This window comes from Haliotis asinina, chromosome 12, assembly GCF_037392515.1.
Source record: "Haliotis asinina isolate JCU_RB_2024 chromosome 12, JCU_Hal_asi_v2, whole genome shotgun sequence".
Classification (NCBI taxonomy): domain Eukaryota; kingdom Metazoa; phylum Mollusca; class Gastropoda; order Lepetellida; family Haliotidae; genus Haliotis; species Haliotis asinina.
In genome coordinates, this window is record NC_090291.1 from 37,793,572 (window position 1) to 37,809,735 (window position 16,164).

General features: G+C 39.2%; 1 pseudogene; it reads left to right on the forward strand.

The window, feature by feature from the left end:
• The first annotated feature begins 97 nt into the window (after positions 1-97).
• Positions 98-12,280, forward strand: LOC137259054 (anamorsin homolog; annotated as a pseudogene).
• Positions 12,281-16,164: the final 3,884 nt, after the last annotated feature.

The window sequence follows — 16,164 nt, forward strand, 5'->3', positions numbered from 1 at the left end:
CGTTGGTAACCATTTCGTTCATTTTAATATATACTCTTGTATTCTCTGTATATCACTTTATTTATAAAAGAATATTTTTATTTGCTGCGTTATTAGAATCACGAAGGTCAAGAACGGGAACGAAAAGTAACTCGTGAGGGAAATAGGTAACTACGATTCTTAGCAACTTTTATCAGGTAAGGAATATAGGGTTATGAAATCTCAGTAAAATGGATTAAATGTTTTGGGAATAGGACCCGTTTTCCAAACATGTGTGTTTCCATATGAAGTTACTGTTAAGCAGTTGAGCAGCATGTCAACAAAAAGTTAAAACTCCTGAATCATGATGACAAGAGTCATCAAATTCACCACATATCTGCATGTAATCATTGGTGATGTGCCCTTCGGAGTTTGTTATTGCCCTTGTTATTAAACATAACTCGTGTTTTGATCATAGGCTGGCATATAGTATTACGAACATAGTTATGATTTCACAATGCAGATGCCTGACATAGTCTTAGCTATGATAAATGGATGTGCTTTTAGTTTTATGTTGCATATTGCCTGTACTTTTAAGTGATTTTTTATGGAGTTGCGCCAAACTTTTCTGATGATAGACGGTGCATGGGTGGGGTGGGACATCATATATTCATTTATAAACTCTAGTACAACTAAACCTATGGATTAAAGATACGTATTAGAGCCACATTCATCAGCCAGTGCCAGTTTGCCCTACATGTTGCGTTGTGTACCCCAAATATCTCTCCTCTCTCTCTCTCTCTCTCTCTCTCTCTCTCTCTCTCTCTCTCTCTCTCCTCTCATCTCTCTCCTCTCTCTCTCTCTCTCTCTCTCTCTCTCTCTCTCTCTCTCTCTCTCTCTCTCTCTCTCTCTCTCTCTCTCTCTCTCCTCTCTTCCCCCTCTCTCAGCTATTTAAAAAACATTAAATTTGTTGAAGCAAATTATTCATATTCATTATCAAGATTATTCTTTTAATATCCCCAGCCAGCTCCAATTTTTCTTTTTGTCCAAACAGGATACCTACAGAATGGACAGCACTAACATCAAACCAGGACAGAAAGTACTGCTTGTTTGGGGAGGACAGTCATCAGAAAATATTCAAGATATTGTCCAGTTCTGACCAGCCAAGTAGGAGAGTCTGGCAGTGTCCATGTAGAACATGTGGAGAGACTTACACAGTGTATGTTGTCAATTTGTGTGTAGTCAGTAAATTAGCATGATTCAGATCACTGCTTATCATGCTTATGGCAGTCTTAAATACTCCCAAGGAACTGAGTTTAAATGCAGTAATGGCAAGGGTCATCCACTGATCTAATTCAGTAACTTCTAAGAACAAAGCAGTGGACAGACAAGGGGGTGTTATTTGTGCATTTACCTAAAATGTGCAGCAATCAGGTGTCCAAGGTCCATGCAGTGACATTTTATATGACACATGCAGTGATATTTTATATGGGATATAGCTGTGATGTTGTTTGGATTTCTGTACACCTTGGTGTTGCTGGAAAGGAACACTTGCTAAGATGGCTTGCAACAGATATTCACACAGTTAAGCCCTTTCCAAGATATTACTGGTTTGTCATTTCATCATCAATATCTGCCTCTTGGCAAAACAAATGGGACAATGAACATGATGAAACTTCAGGTAGACGCATGTACTCGACTTGTCCTGCAGTAAACAAAGATTTTAAAATTTGTTGTCTTTGTTGTAGAGATGAAGTTGTTTTATCTTTCCTCAGCTATGACTAACACAATGTGGATTAAAGGCACACAGAAGTATTTTAGATAAAGACTTATCTCCACTGTGTGAAAGTTGCAACTTACACTGTCCAGAAACAGTTCATTGAATGTCCAGCTCATGAAAACCCACGTAAGGATACTAAAGACACTGTGCTTAACAAAACCCAAAATCTTTTACACTGAACGCAATACTTGGTGACAATTTAGTGTTTGGTTGCATTCAAAGAGCTGTATTAGACTTCCTTGTTAAAACATAAAAGTATGATGTAATTTGACTGTACCAGAATATAATAGTTTGTTAAGTGTTGGGTGCATATAGGCCTTTTAAGGCCCAAAGCTGACCTACCTACCTACCTAACTAACTAGAATGTGCTGCATGAATAAATTAAAATTCATTTGTTTTTTTAAAACAGAATGAAAATGAAATCCCATTAGTGTAGCAACATTATTGCATGATAAATCAATGTGATATTCCTTCTAAATTTGTGTACATTTATTATGATCTGCTTGTATAGGTAAAAATGCCCTTTACACTGGACCAAAGGAGTAATAATGTACTGAATCCAGTGTGAATAATACCTTCTGAGGAAATGTTGAATGGCTCAAAACATTTTATCTGGAGCCCAGTAGGAACCTTTTCTAAATCAAATGGATTTTCTTGCACAAAATGATCTTGGCACTGACAATTGTAACTCACTTACTTTAGCACAGACTTATCATAGTCATTGTACTAAGATTGCAAGTGGGCCCAGATTCACAGTGACAGTAAATTATCAAATGCACCAATTTAACAGATTTAGGATAAAAGTCTTTTTCGTAATGATGCTTTTTTATCTCCTGATTCATAAGGAATGTGTGTATTAGCATGATTATGCCATTGTAATGAAATCACAGTTAAAAGCATTGTGTTGCTTTTGTTGAACAAGTTGACTGTGTTGTAGCTTCACATCCCAACTCAGTGTTTGATGTGGCTGTTTGCGGCCTGCACCAGCCTGGGGTAATCCAACATGACATGGACAGACTTGGGGAAATCTGCAGGATACTGAAGCCAGCGGGGAAACTCTACATTCGGGATGCTGTCTCCAACAATGCCAGCGGAACTGTACAGACAGCAGACAAAATGGTGTCAACACTTAAACTCTCAGGCTTTGTCAACTTGTCAGCTGTAAGTTAACAACCAATGCTTTGCTCAGTGGTCATTCAAATACCAGTGGAGAAGTGTAGGAATTTGGAACCATTTGATCAGTGCCTCATCAAAATAGGCATCTTCCAGATTCATGGACATCAGTCATTTTTAAATGTAACGTTACCAGGCTAACACTGGACCCAGAGACTCTAGAAGCCCCAGGTCCTTACCAACTCCTTCAGGGTGAGCAGACTTGTGAAGGTCGCAGGGTAGAATAGGCCTTCAGCAACCTGTGCCCATAAAACCCATAAAAGGCAACTATGCTTGTCGTAAGAGGAGACTAACAGGATCAGGTAGTCAGGCTCGCTGACTTGGTTGACACATGTAATCGGTTCCCAATTGCGCAGATCGATGCTTATGTTGTTGGTCACTGGATTGTCTGGTCCAAACTGGCTGGAATATTGCTGAGTGTGGCGTAAAACTAAACTTACTCTCTCATTCAGGGTGAGCAGTTGCCTAAATTACAAACTGGATATCAGTTTCATTATTTGATTTCCATTGGACTAAAGTCTATGCTTAGACTAGTAACATCAACCAAAGTCTAACTCAGAAATGTATATGTCTAGGTAGAGACTGCAGTTCAAATTGCAGTCGGAGTCACACAGCAATCTCTACCCTGACATATATGCAGTTTGGCATGGTTTTAATCTGGACTTTTTGATCTTCAATGACTTGGCAAGATGCAATAGACAATGTAGAAAGTAGTTCTGTCATCTGGAGATCACTGCATCACACCACATGCTGATAAGATCATTGGTGGGTGAATTGTTTGTTGAAACTTTGAGCTGCATTAAGTTGATGCTGATAACTAACTGATAAGAATCATCACAACCACTAAATAAAATAAATGCTGTTGATTGGCAAAGTCACTAGATCAGTTTGTTGCTGATATCAACAGCGGTGTCAACCTGGATGCTGTCAACTGGCACAGCCACTAAATCAAGCTGATGCTAACCATCAGAGTCACATACGGGTTAATATAAGGTAAAAAAAATGTTGAGTGTTTGCTTGATCAGTAAGTACATGAGAGTAACATTTTTGCTTACTCAGTCTTCTGTGGCATGAGACAGGAACACAGATATATAAACAATCATTGTTTGTTTAACAGTGAATGGTGATAGTGTAAGATCTGCTGAGATCAGGTGAATCAGTTGCTAGTGAATATTGTGTAATGCCAGATCAGCAGGTTTGAAGATTTACAACAAACTGAGAGATCAGGAAGCAGCTACTTTTCTTTAAACAACACATATCATACAAGTAGAACACTTATGGAATAAAGCAATTGCTTAGATTGATGCTCATGCTGTTGATCACTTTATTGTCTGGTCCAGACTCAATTATTTACACACCACTGCCTTAAAGCTGAGTGTGACTTTAAACAACCATCCAACCAGCCATCTTCAAAATAAGACATATACTAGGTAGTTATAAATTAATCATTACCATTGATTTCCTGTAATTAGTACTAGCAATGAATGTCTGAGTTAGAATTGATCTTCAGTAAGACATGCTAGTTGTAAGAGGCAACCAATGGCATCGGGTGGTCAGCTCGCTGACTTGATTGTCATCAGTTCACAATTTCGCAGATCAATGCTATCGATCACTGGACTGTCTGGTCAAGACTCTTTTATTTAGAGAATGCCACCATAAAGCTAGAATATTGCCAAGTGCAGTATAAAACCAAATTCACTCGCTCACTCACTCACTGTAATAAATACATGCTCTCTTGTTTGATGGTGTTTGTGTGTTTGACTGTATGAAATTATATTGAACATTTTTTATTTCAACCAGCCGGTTTCTTTATCTCTGAGCGATGATGACAAGGCAGCGTTACAGAATCTGTCATCAGACAATGGCTTGTCACTGGTACAGATCACAGCAGAGAAGCCCCACTATGAAGTAGGGTCCACTACGCAGCTCAAACTGTCATTTGCAAACAAACCTAAAGGTTAGTGAAAGAGATAACCAAATTTGGGGGGTTTCAAGATTATAATACAGCTAGTTACATGTTTAGTGCATTTTGGGTCATCTCAAATACAGTCTCCTTAACTTCGTAAGAACCCAACAAATATACCATCAATATGTAACGTGCATTCGATCACTTTTCTCTTCTTGCACATTTGTTATCATATCCAACAACTAGAGTTACCTCCCTTGGACTGTACAGCCTGTTGTTCATTGACAACTTGATACCTAAGGACATGCTCATGGTTCTCTTGCCCCACCAGTTGAGAAAAAGTATTCCTAGATCAAGTACATTGGTAGTTTAACTAGAGTTATCTCCCTTGGACTATACATCCTGTTGCTCACCCTGATACCTAAGGATATGCACCCTTTCCCTTTGTGAACTACTACTTGTATATCATGGAATCAGATTTAAGATATCAGAGACAAAGTCATTGGGTGACCTTGTGAGTGACAAGTCATTTTTCACTGACGCTGGGGAACATTGTGGCTCATGTTTTAAGAATATCCATGGAATAATGTTTTAAGCCCAAACTCTCCTTTACAGCTCACAGTGATACTGCTGGAGTATTTCTTACCATAGTGTAAATAACAAACATAGGACGCTTTGGTTTTAAACACCTTCCTTGACAAGACTGAGTTAAAGCTACTACCACAACTCTTTTGTTTTTTATAGGATTTTATTTTTCATTTTTATTTTAGCATTAGTACAGTGCAAAATATCAGTTTACATTTGTAAATATATTTTAAGAATATCCATGGAATAATGTTTTAAGCCCAAACTCTCCTTTACAGCTCACAGTGATACTGCTGGAGTATTTCTTACCATAGTGTAAATAACAAACATAGGACGCTTTGGTTTTAAACACCTTCCTTGACAAGACTGAGTTAAAGCTACTACCACAACTCTTTTGTTTTTTATAGGATTTTATTTTTCATTTTTATTTTAGCATTAGTACAGTGCAAAATATCAGTTTACATTTGTAAATATATTTTAGTGATGTTGCATGCAGCTTAGACCCCAAGATATTCTAGGTTCTCTTGTACCACTAGTTGAGAAAAAGTATTCTAGATCAAGTACATTAGTAGTTCAATGTAGGAATATTCAGACTCTTGGAAACAAATAAGGGAACACATTACAAGTACAAATGTTCCTTGATTCTTTTCCAGGTTTCTTCACGAGGTATGTATTACACTGTGAGAAAAATTTGGGAAATAAATAAAGGAACACTTGTATGTACATGTGTTCCCTTGAGTATAAGCTACAACCATGAGTGTATTTGTTTCCATGAGTATATATATATATACAAACACTTACTTATTTTTGCAATTTGAGGCTGTTTTTCTGAAATCTAACGAAGATAATGTTGATGTTCAATTGGACAGCAGTGGATGCCAATGTAGCCAAGGTGTGGTCGTTGTCTGCGGATGATGTGCTGGATGATGATGTAGAGCTTGTTGATGACGATGCTCTCCTGGAACAAGATGATCTGAAAAAGCCAGACCCAGCCTCTCTCAGAGGTAAGCTCAGACAGATGGGATAGTCATGGCCTTGATATGGAAGACAGATGTATTACAGAGCCATAACCTAAATTTGTGGATAACATTGATTCATTAATTGTGGAAATTATTATGCTAGCTCATAAATAAGTTTCAACTGACACCACGAAGCAGCACCTTTGTACATGCAATGCCATGCCTCGCTGAAAAAAATTCTGAATCTCTGCATCATGGGTAAGTACACTAAATATAAGTTTCCAGCACTGAGATAAATTAATCAATAAAGATCATTAATACCACCATTGCCAAATTACATTTGTACAAAATGTCAAGTAAAAAATATACTGTTAGCTCCTTCTCACTTTTTGTCGTCTGCTTTCCTTGGTGTCAGTACTTACTGCAGTGAGCTGTCGTACATAGTGATATAAAGTTAACAATTACGTAATAGACGAAACAAGGTGATGTCACATTTTGTGGGCACATGAATGGGTGATGATTGAAATGGCTTCCAATAACAAACATTTCATTCATGAGTGGAATATTGGGCATTTTCAATTTGCTGAATCAATGCATAAAATAATCAGTGCATATAAAAAATGAAATCATGCATTTCAAATTTGAATTCCGCCGCACTTCTGTTATATCCACGAATCAAGGTTACACAAGTGTAAAAGTCTCATTGGTTACGAGGTATATTTGAGATAGGAGGTGGACAGTAGAATGTTCGAAACCAAAACCAAGCACACAATCAGCTCAAATGTTTCTGAATCGCTTTCTTTAATCTCAATAAAGTATGATTATCTTAGCGCTAAGAGAACATTGAAAATCTATGCCCATCTAGGTGTCTGTCTATTGTAAAATACCATTTCAAGATGTATAGTTTATAGGATAATAGTTTGGGATAATGATAATGCAGTACCATAGGCCTTCCTTTTCAGTTTAATTTGGTGTAATTTGCATGGAATTATTCCTTTTGTTTGTGTTGCATAATGCATGTGTAACTGTGTCTCCATGTCATTTGGGTGAACTTTTATCTGAGTTGTTCATTCAAAGCTCACCTCTTACAGTTCCATCTATATTGCTATGGTTGTTTATTCAGCTGATTGGGTGATGGGATAGCCTAGTGGTTAAAGCGTTCATTCATTGCATCGAAGGTCCAGGTTCAATTCCCCACATGGGTACATTATGTAAAGCCTGTTTCTGCCATGATATTGCAGGAATATTGCTAAAAGCGATGAAAAACTAAAGTCACTCACTCATACACTCACTTACCATTCAGCTGATTGTGGTGCAAACCCCAAGAAGAAGAAAGCATGCAAGAACTGTACATGTGGGTTGGCAGAGGAGCTGGAGGGAGAGGCTGACATCAAGCCCAAACCAGTTACGTCTGCTTGTGGAAATGTAAGTCACATACTTTCCCAAAATTTTGAAGTTATTTCATAATAACCAGTTAATTTTTAGATACTTGCTGATACTTTTTAATTTCCAGTCTAAACATTTTCAGCAAGTTTGTGTAATGTTTGCCTATTACCAGATGAACTAGACCAACTCATTCAGTGAAATGGCCGTACAGAGTTGTTTCCCTTGCAGCTATGTTGCTATAGTCTGTTTGGCTCAAAAGCGGACCGATGAATTGCAGTGTAACTCGAAAAATAATGAGCATAACATACTGAAATGGTGATTATAAGCAAAACATCATACCAACTCCGTGAGGTTTTTGCAGAATTATTATCCTAATAATAAAAAAGTTGTTGACAAAATATCATTAAAATATTGAAACAGTTCACTTTTTATTACGAGAAGGAGTACAGAGAAAGGCATAGCCAGGTATTCAAGAAGAATGTGCACAAATGCCGAGAAAGTTATTTATTCATTCATTAACTCTGCTGTGCTGTCTCTGTGCTTTCTGAACCACCTGGCTGTCCCTTTCCCTGCACTCCTCCCTTGTAACAAACAGTGAACTGTGTCAATATTTTAATTATAGTTTGTTAAACAACTTTTTATTTTAACGAAAATTATCCTCACAGAGTTAATATGATGTTCTAATTATGATCTGTGTTTCACTGAGTATGCTATGTTTATTAGTTTTCGAGCTAGACTGCAATTCATTGGTTTGCTTTTGAGCCAAACAGACTATTGTACAAGAGCATATGGATTATCCATCATTCAGTACTGTTTGTCAACTCCACAAAATCTTGAGAAAATTTCTGACAGCCTGTGCCCAAAGTCTAAGTTTCTTTCTACCTTACGTCATGCTACCTAAAAAGTTCTTGAGTCTTCCTTGATGTAGCTCAAGTTTAATTCTGCTTTGAAAAAGTCATCTTGTAGCCATTCTCATCTTATAGTGTGTTTTTATATGTAAGCTATTTATTGACAAAGCTATTCATTATCAGATATGAAGATTGTAGAACGTTGTACTGCATTTTAACTGACAGTTAAGTGGTACATGTTCGTGATGGAGAAGCAATGAACTTCTAGTGAAATGTTATTCAGTGTGGTTTCACTGTGAGACAGAACAGTGTGTGATTTGGAACAATTAGGCACTGAAAGGTATATGTGCTGACTCTTAAATCAGGCATTATGAGAGATGAAAAATAAATAATGACATTGAAAACTGTCTCCGATTTATGTCAAGATAGGCCAGAAGAAACTGCACTGAGTGTCTAGGCATTTATGATCAGCAACCCCAATTTGTGCTTGACCTGACCAGAAGAATGTTTGCAGTGCTTTAATTTGCCAGGTGGCCATCAGGGTCTGAAGGCCTTTAACTCTACAGACCCCTTAATGAAATATGCAGGCCTATTTTAATAGAACCAAACCAATAAACACAAAATAGACTACACTGTACTGTGTGCAGTTTCACACTGTTTCAGTTAGAGAACCCTATGTCACTGAGAGAAGTTTTTGTTTCCTAAAGACTGGTATAAACGCTTAACAAGCAGGAAGTGAAACTGAAAGTTGTCGTAACAGAATAGACTATGGGTGATTCCCAACTGTTAAAATTCCTGAAGAAAAACATTATGGAGAAGATTCTAGTTGAACAAAAAAGACAGATAATTTACTGAAGGCCACAAGGACGTGCAAATATTTGAAACTACAGGCCTGATACAATAACAACCGGCACAGGACCTCCTGGCCAGTGATTTATTTCAAACGCTGAACCAGGAGGGTGTTAGTCACCATAATAAACCCAAGGAAAATCAGGATTGGGGAAGTACATTTTGTGTGCATGGTTCAGGGGGTGAGGTCTGAGAATAGTTTTCTGCAGTAATTGGCTTGTTATCACATACGTTAATGTTATTTTATTTTGACGTTGAATTCTACTTGCCTGATACTTTTATTGTTTTCTTTTCATTCCTACACTTTTATCATCTTGTTATTTATCTGTTTCCAATGCAATGTTTCAGTGTTACTTGGGTGATGCATTCCGTTGTGCCAGCTGTCCATATCTCGGCATGCCAGCCTTCAAGCCAGGAGAGAAGATCGGCCTCAGTGACCGACAGCTGAAGGCAGACGCCTAGTCATGTGTTGTGAATCAATGACAGTGGCCTGTGTTACAATGGAAACATGAGATTAGGAGATGTTGACAGCCAATATTTACATGTATATTGATTGCCAAAGTCGTAGTCAGACGTTCAAAGACCCAAGAAGACATGAAGGTTGTGCTGCATGGTATCAAACGGCATGACCAGTGTTATTCTTAGTGAATCATATCTGCTGACTATTATTTCACAGAGCACAGGTATCTGTGAGGTTCTGGTTGCCTAGTACCCAGAAATCTATACAGGTTCTTAGGGTCAGTTCAAGGGAACAGGTGACTTTGTATATTTTTCACACGTCATGATATGTTGGGGTCATGGATCATTGCACTTAATACCAATTATGGGTTTGAATAGTCCAGACCCTTTCATTTACTGCCCTCATCATTTAGCAGGAATGTTTGCTGAATTGCACATTAACAACAAATGTCCTGTTATGTTACTCTGGTTTTCTGTTTAACCCCCTGGACATTGTTGGACTTGGTCCATTCAGTGTCTTAGTCCTGGTGGCATCCTTGCTGATTTGAACTGATTGTTAATATCTTAGTTCCTTCTGATTGTAAGTTACGGATATATATAACCACTGAGTACATTTCTTCTCTGTTTGGGGAAAAACAAATAAACAAAGTACCTTCGTTAAATGTTGAGTACTATCATCATTATTGGCTTGAAGTACAGGATGTTTGAATGAAATTGTATTGCAACATGCCTCTCTGGGTGTGGGTGTGAGAGAGAGAGAGCGAGATAAGTGTGATAAGTCTAACTGTGATTCCCAAATTTTAAAGAATACCTGTATTAGCAGCTGTCTATTTGCTTCAGTTCAAAGGCAGAGAAAGTGACTGTGAAAGTTATCTCCCTTTGGCCTTCCTTCCTTGATTGCTATGTTACAAGTTGCCAGTGATGTCTGCCATATGTCAGTAAGATTGTTATTGTTCATCGTAGAATGGCAAAAGATACAAATATTTTCAGGTATTATGACCAGTAGACACATCCTTCATTAGTCACATACAGTGGAAGCTGTCTAAACCAGCACTGATCGGGACTAAAGACATAATCCGGTTTGGACAGTGGTATAAATGTATCAAAGCTGACATGGTTACCTCACACTAGAAGTGAACCAGCTTTGTCACTCTCGCATAATTTTTTATATTACAATAGTTACATGTACAAGTATACCCATACTGAACTAAAGTTTCTGCTCAGAGTACATTGTAGCAGCCTTATGTCAACTGGCTCCCTGCATTACTGTAATTGGAGCAGTTGGAAAGATGTTTACATGACATACTTACAGCTCATTTCACTTACATGAGTTACGCAAAACTATATTTTCTAGAGTGTCCTGAAAGGCCCAGGATCCAAATTACATTGCTACAAGTATTGCCTGTTAAAGGAGAAACCTACTGTCAAGTATTATAAGATAAAGATTAAGATGAGATATTTATATAGCACACATATCTAAGTAACTAGTACATTCCCGAGGAACTGGATTTTTTCCCTGGATCATTGAATGTATTTTTCTGGTGATGGGTTTATTGATGCGACAATGTTTTATGGACAGACCTATTGTGACACAGACATATTTCCTACAATTGGACTCCAAAGCCCGGGATCCAAATTTATTGATGCGGTGATGTTTATGGACAGAGCCATTGTGAAGTAATGATGCCATAAGTACAGTACTGTACTGTAGCTTTGTTTAGTTGTCCTTTGATTTCACCATAACTGTGTGATTCCAGGTTCGAATCCCAGTGTGCCATGATAATGCCTCTAGGTTTGTCAGCACCATACTTGTTTTTTATGGTTTATACTAAAGACTGAGACCCATTTCAGCTTGCCTTGACATAACAGGAACACTGTTCAAAATAGCATGAAAGTAACTTGCTTGGGAGAATAACAGCTGAACATTCAGTCCACCCATTGAGAAAGAGTTCCACCTGACATCATCTGATATTTAGTCTCTAGGTCCAGATGCCTTCCTCTATGAGGTCATGTTGGCTGCACACAATCTGTATACTGGACATAATTGTGAACTTGAATGTATTCCATTGTAAGTGTATTTTGTGCACCCTGTATCATTTTAATGTCATTAGCTGCAGTTTTAGGCTTTTGTTAGATTACCAAGTGAGTTGTGTTCCTTACTTGCCCAGGATCCTGGATGGATGGTTTAAATGCAAGTAAGGTGCATGGTTTTTCAGTTGTCATGTTATCCCAAGTGGGTTAATATCTTGGATTTTCGTTCCACAGTAAGCCATGGACTTTTTAAATGGCATGGAACGCTCCTCACTCACTCGTTTATGTCAATTATGGAAAGACTGTCACTCAAGAATGTACATAATGAATAAAGAATCACTACACACTCTTGTCATATTTTGTGTATTCCTGGTATATGAACAGGTCCAGATGCGATCTCTAAATCACTCACGGAGTGATCTGTTGTAGCTGATAGTATACCATAGTTCTGGTTGCATTGCAGCCCTTTCTGGTTCTTGTGCCTGTTTTGCAGTATAAAGATTCGATCCAAAAGTCCAAACAGTCAGGATGTTTCTTGTTCCAGTCCGCATCGTGAGCACTTTTGTGAGAGCAGTTCAGGCATCACTCCACAGAAGTGTTGTGAACCCACAAAGTACATTATCAGAGTTAAGGAGATTAACCATGTGCTAAAATAAAATAAAACCCAAACTTCCAAAACGGCTTAACGACGCATGTCGCATATCGACTTCCTGGGCCCTGTGAAAGAGACCCCAAAGGTACACTTCCAGAGCAGTCGTCGTTTCTCGGGTACATTCCCAGTTCCCGTATTTTCAGCTCCTAATGTCCCTGAAAAGAATTTCCCACCCCCACCAAAACCATTTTTGTACCAGCCAGTAGAGAGCAAATAGCACTCGTGTTTGACCTTAAGAAGCTCGTGGCTTTCAACCCTTAGGCACCGTCTTTGAGTCGTTAAGATACGATTGTTCCAGTGTAGTCAAATGGAGTTAAAAGGCGATTAGAATCTGAATCAGAGGTCGGGATTGTTGACTGACAGTGTGGAAAGTTGGTCGTTATTAGCGTCATGTGTCTTAGGCCCAGACTTGGTCGGTAACAGGCCAGGGTGCTACACCTGGGAGGTTATGAGCATATCCTACGGAGTGCTCTGACGTAGTACTGGCGAATACTAGATAGCAGTATGCAATCACTTGTTTTCCAAAGTTCAAAATGTTCCAACAATACAGACTGAAATAACTGAACACAACCTTAGATTAAATACCCCTTAGATATCTTAATCCGGTATCAACGCCCTACTGATGTCCGTCATGGAGCCAGGATGACACATTGAGTTTGGTTTTAAACCACTCTTCCTATTCCGACATCACAGCGGGGAACACCAGAAGTGGGCATCACACATTGTACCCATGTGGTGATTCGAACCCGTGTCTTGGCCTTACTAGCCAACGCTTTAACCACTCGGCTATCTCACCGCCCCCGAACGTTTGGTCTCAGCGCCGTGGTTTGTTTCAGACATGCGGACAGCTTTCAGACACAGTAACTTGTAACTCTATATTGTGTAGGTTACCTTCGAAGGCCAAGGTTTCCGTAAATCAATCTTGTAAACAACGGTATCTTGACAAGACAATGGACGCAATTCTGCAAAACGAATTCCGGAGTACCAAGAATACGTCCCCAGTAATATTCCGGTCATGGCAAATAGTGATCCGGCACGGATGCTCCATTGATAGCGAGTCTTTGCATCATCATCGCGTGGATCATTTGAGACAGTTATCAACACATTCGTTTGATGCATATGGCGTTCTCGAGACATGCATTTTTGAGCCTATGATTTTTCGGCATAAGTCATGGGTCCATATTTCTGTCAGTGACCCTGGTATGGGTGTAGAGTGATTCCTCCATGTGGTGCAAAAACCCTCGAGATTGAAATAACACGTGCAATTTCCTAATACTTTGACCCGTGAAGACCTGTGTTAGGATTTGTCCTCAGTAACCCATGCTTGTCGTAAGAGACGACTAACGTGATCGTTGACTTGGTTGACACATGTCCTCGTATCCCATTACTCTCGATCGATGTTCATGTTGTTCATCACTGGATTGTCTGGGTCAGGCTTGATTATTTAAAGAGCCCACCGTATGGTCGGAATGTTGCTGAGGGCGGTGTATAGCTAAACTCACTAACACACTTAGTCACAACAGACCATTCTTTAAATTTAGAAAATGGGTGGAAATCTGGTGTGTTCAAAGCTACAGTCATGTATGATTGTAAACAGGTGGTCAGCATGTTCCGTAAGCACCACACTGGACATTAATTTACAGGCCCCCAGAGCAAAAATCACAGGGAAGGTTCACCTTTGCTTTCTTCTCTGACGATGACGATGGTCAGTAGTTAGAAGTCGTTCGACCAACGCAAATAGGTCCACTTCAAAAACGAATTAACTGTTCACGAAGAGGGGTGAACGTAGAGCGTTTCTAACAAAGTAATCTGAAGCCTTGGAAATCGATGAACTGAAACCGTTGTCGTGCACGCTTCATTTCCCATCTTCAAAGATCCTGGTAATAATAGGTTTTCAGCAACCCAAGCTTGTCTTAAGAGGCGACCACCATGTCATCGTATCCCAGTAACGTAGACTGATGCTTATGCCGTTGATCACTGGATTGTATGGTTCAGGTTAGATTATTTAAAGATTATCGCGATATCTGAAATATTGTTCAGTGTGTCGTTATGCAAGCAGCCAACCATTGCAACCAAAACAAGAATGCACGCAGCTCTCTCACGAGGGATACCATCTGCATTACCTGTGTGGCTAGTTAGACGACCATCCATGATTATATCATACATTTTGCCAACAAAACCTGGAAGTCCACGAGGAGTCATCTGGCAGAGTTCATGATCTAGGAGCATCGTTGAGGTTCTCCATTTCTATCTTCAACCCCTCCCATAAAGCTGACACGGAAGTTACTGTGACTAGTCACTTCTTGGAGTAGCATTTTAGAACTTGTGAAGTGCAATACAATGTATAGACATATTCTATGGATAATACTTCTATACTTCATGAGCACGTCGTTTCAATACAGATTCTTGTCCTGTTTGACAACTGTACAAGAATCTGTATCGAAACATCGCACCTACGGTGACCAGTTGGTTGGTGATGTAATTTGTCACTGAGTGAGTGAAACTCTCTCAGCAACATTACAGCTATATGGCGGCGGTCTGTAAATAATCGAGTCTGGACCAGATGACTCAGTGATCAACAACATGACCATCGATCTGCGCAATTGGGAACCGATGACACGTGCCAACCAAGTCAGCAAGCCTGACCACCCGATCCCGTTAGTCGCCTCTTACGACAAGCATAAACGCCTTTTATGGCAAGCATGGGTTGCTGAAAGCCTATTCTACCCCGGGACCTTCACGGGTATAAAACATTCTATTTAAGAGACCCCGTTACAGAGGGAGAGTGAGTGAGCATGATTTGAATCCGCATTTAGCAATACTCCAGCAATATCACTGCAGGGGACACCAGAAATGGAGCTATACCCCAAAAGGCGACTGACGGGATCAGGCTTGCTGACTTGGATGACACGTCATCGGTTCCCAATGGGGCAGATCGATGCTCATGCTGTTGATCACCGAGTCATCTGGTCCAGATTCGATTAATTACCTAAACACACTCTCTCACTCACTCCACGGATGCCTCTCACACCTGGTTGTCAAATAAAGTTCAATAAAGAACAATGTGAAAAGAGACGTTCAACCCAACGCGTCCACCGTCGTTCACCGTGTTTTGTGAAATGTAAACAATATTTCTGATAAATTATTTAAGACAACGCGCTTGTGACGGCGAAGGTCCGGATTCCCTTCTGAAACAATGGATATAGTGTAGGAAACGTCACCTGTTGTGGAATTAATGAACTATTGTTACACACCGCGTACAACCATACTCACTCACTCTAAACCATACTTATTCACTCACTCACTCAACTGTTCATTGATAACAATGTGTTGTTTTTCTACAGGCAAAGAAACGTCATGGACAAGATTGTATTGGGAGTGAATGAGATTATTGAAAGTTAGTGAGTGCATCAATTTTAGCATTAATTTAGTATCTGAATACTCGAATTCGACTTACACGTTATTGACGTACATCAATGGTATGTGAATACACGGGAGTATTAATATTACATAATGTAAAGAAAGAAGCGCCAAATTTAGGTAAATATTGTACAAAGAACTTCGCAAAACAAGATGAT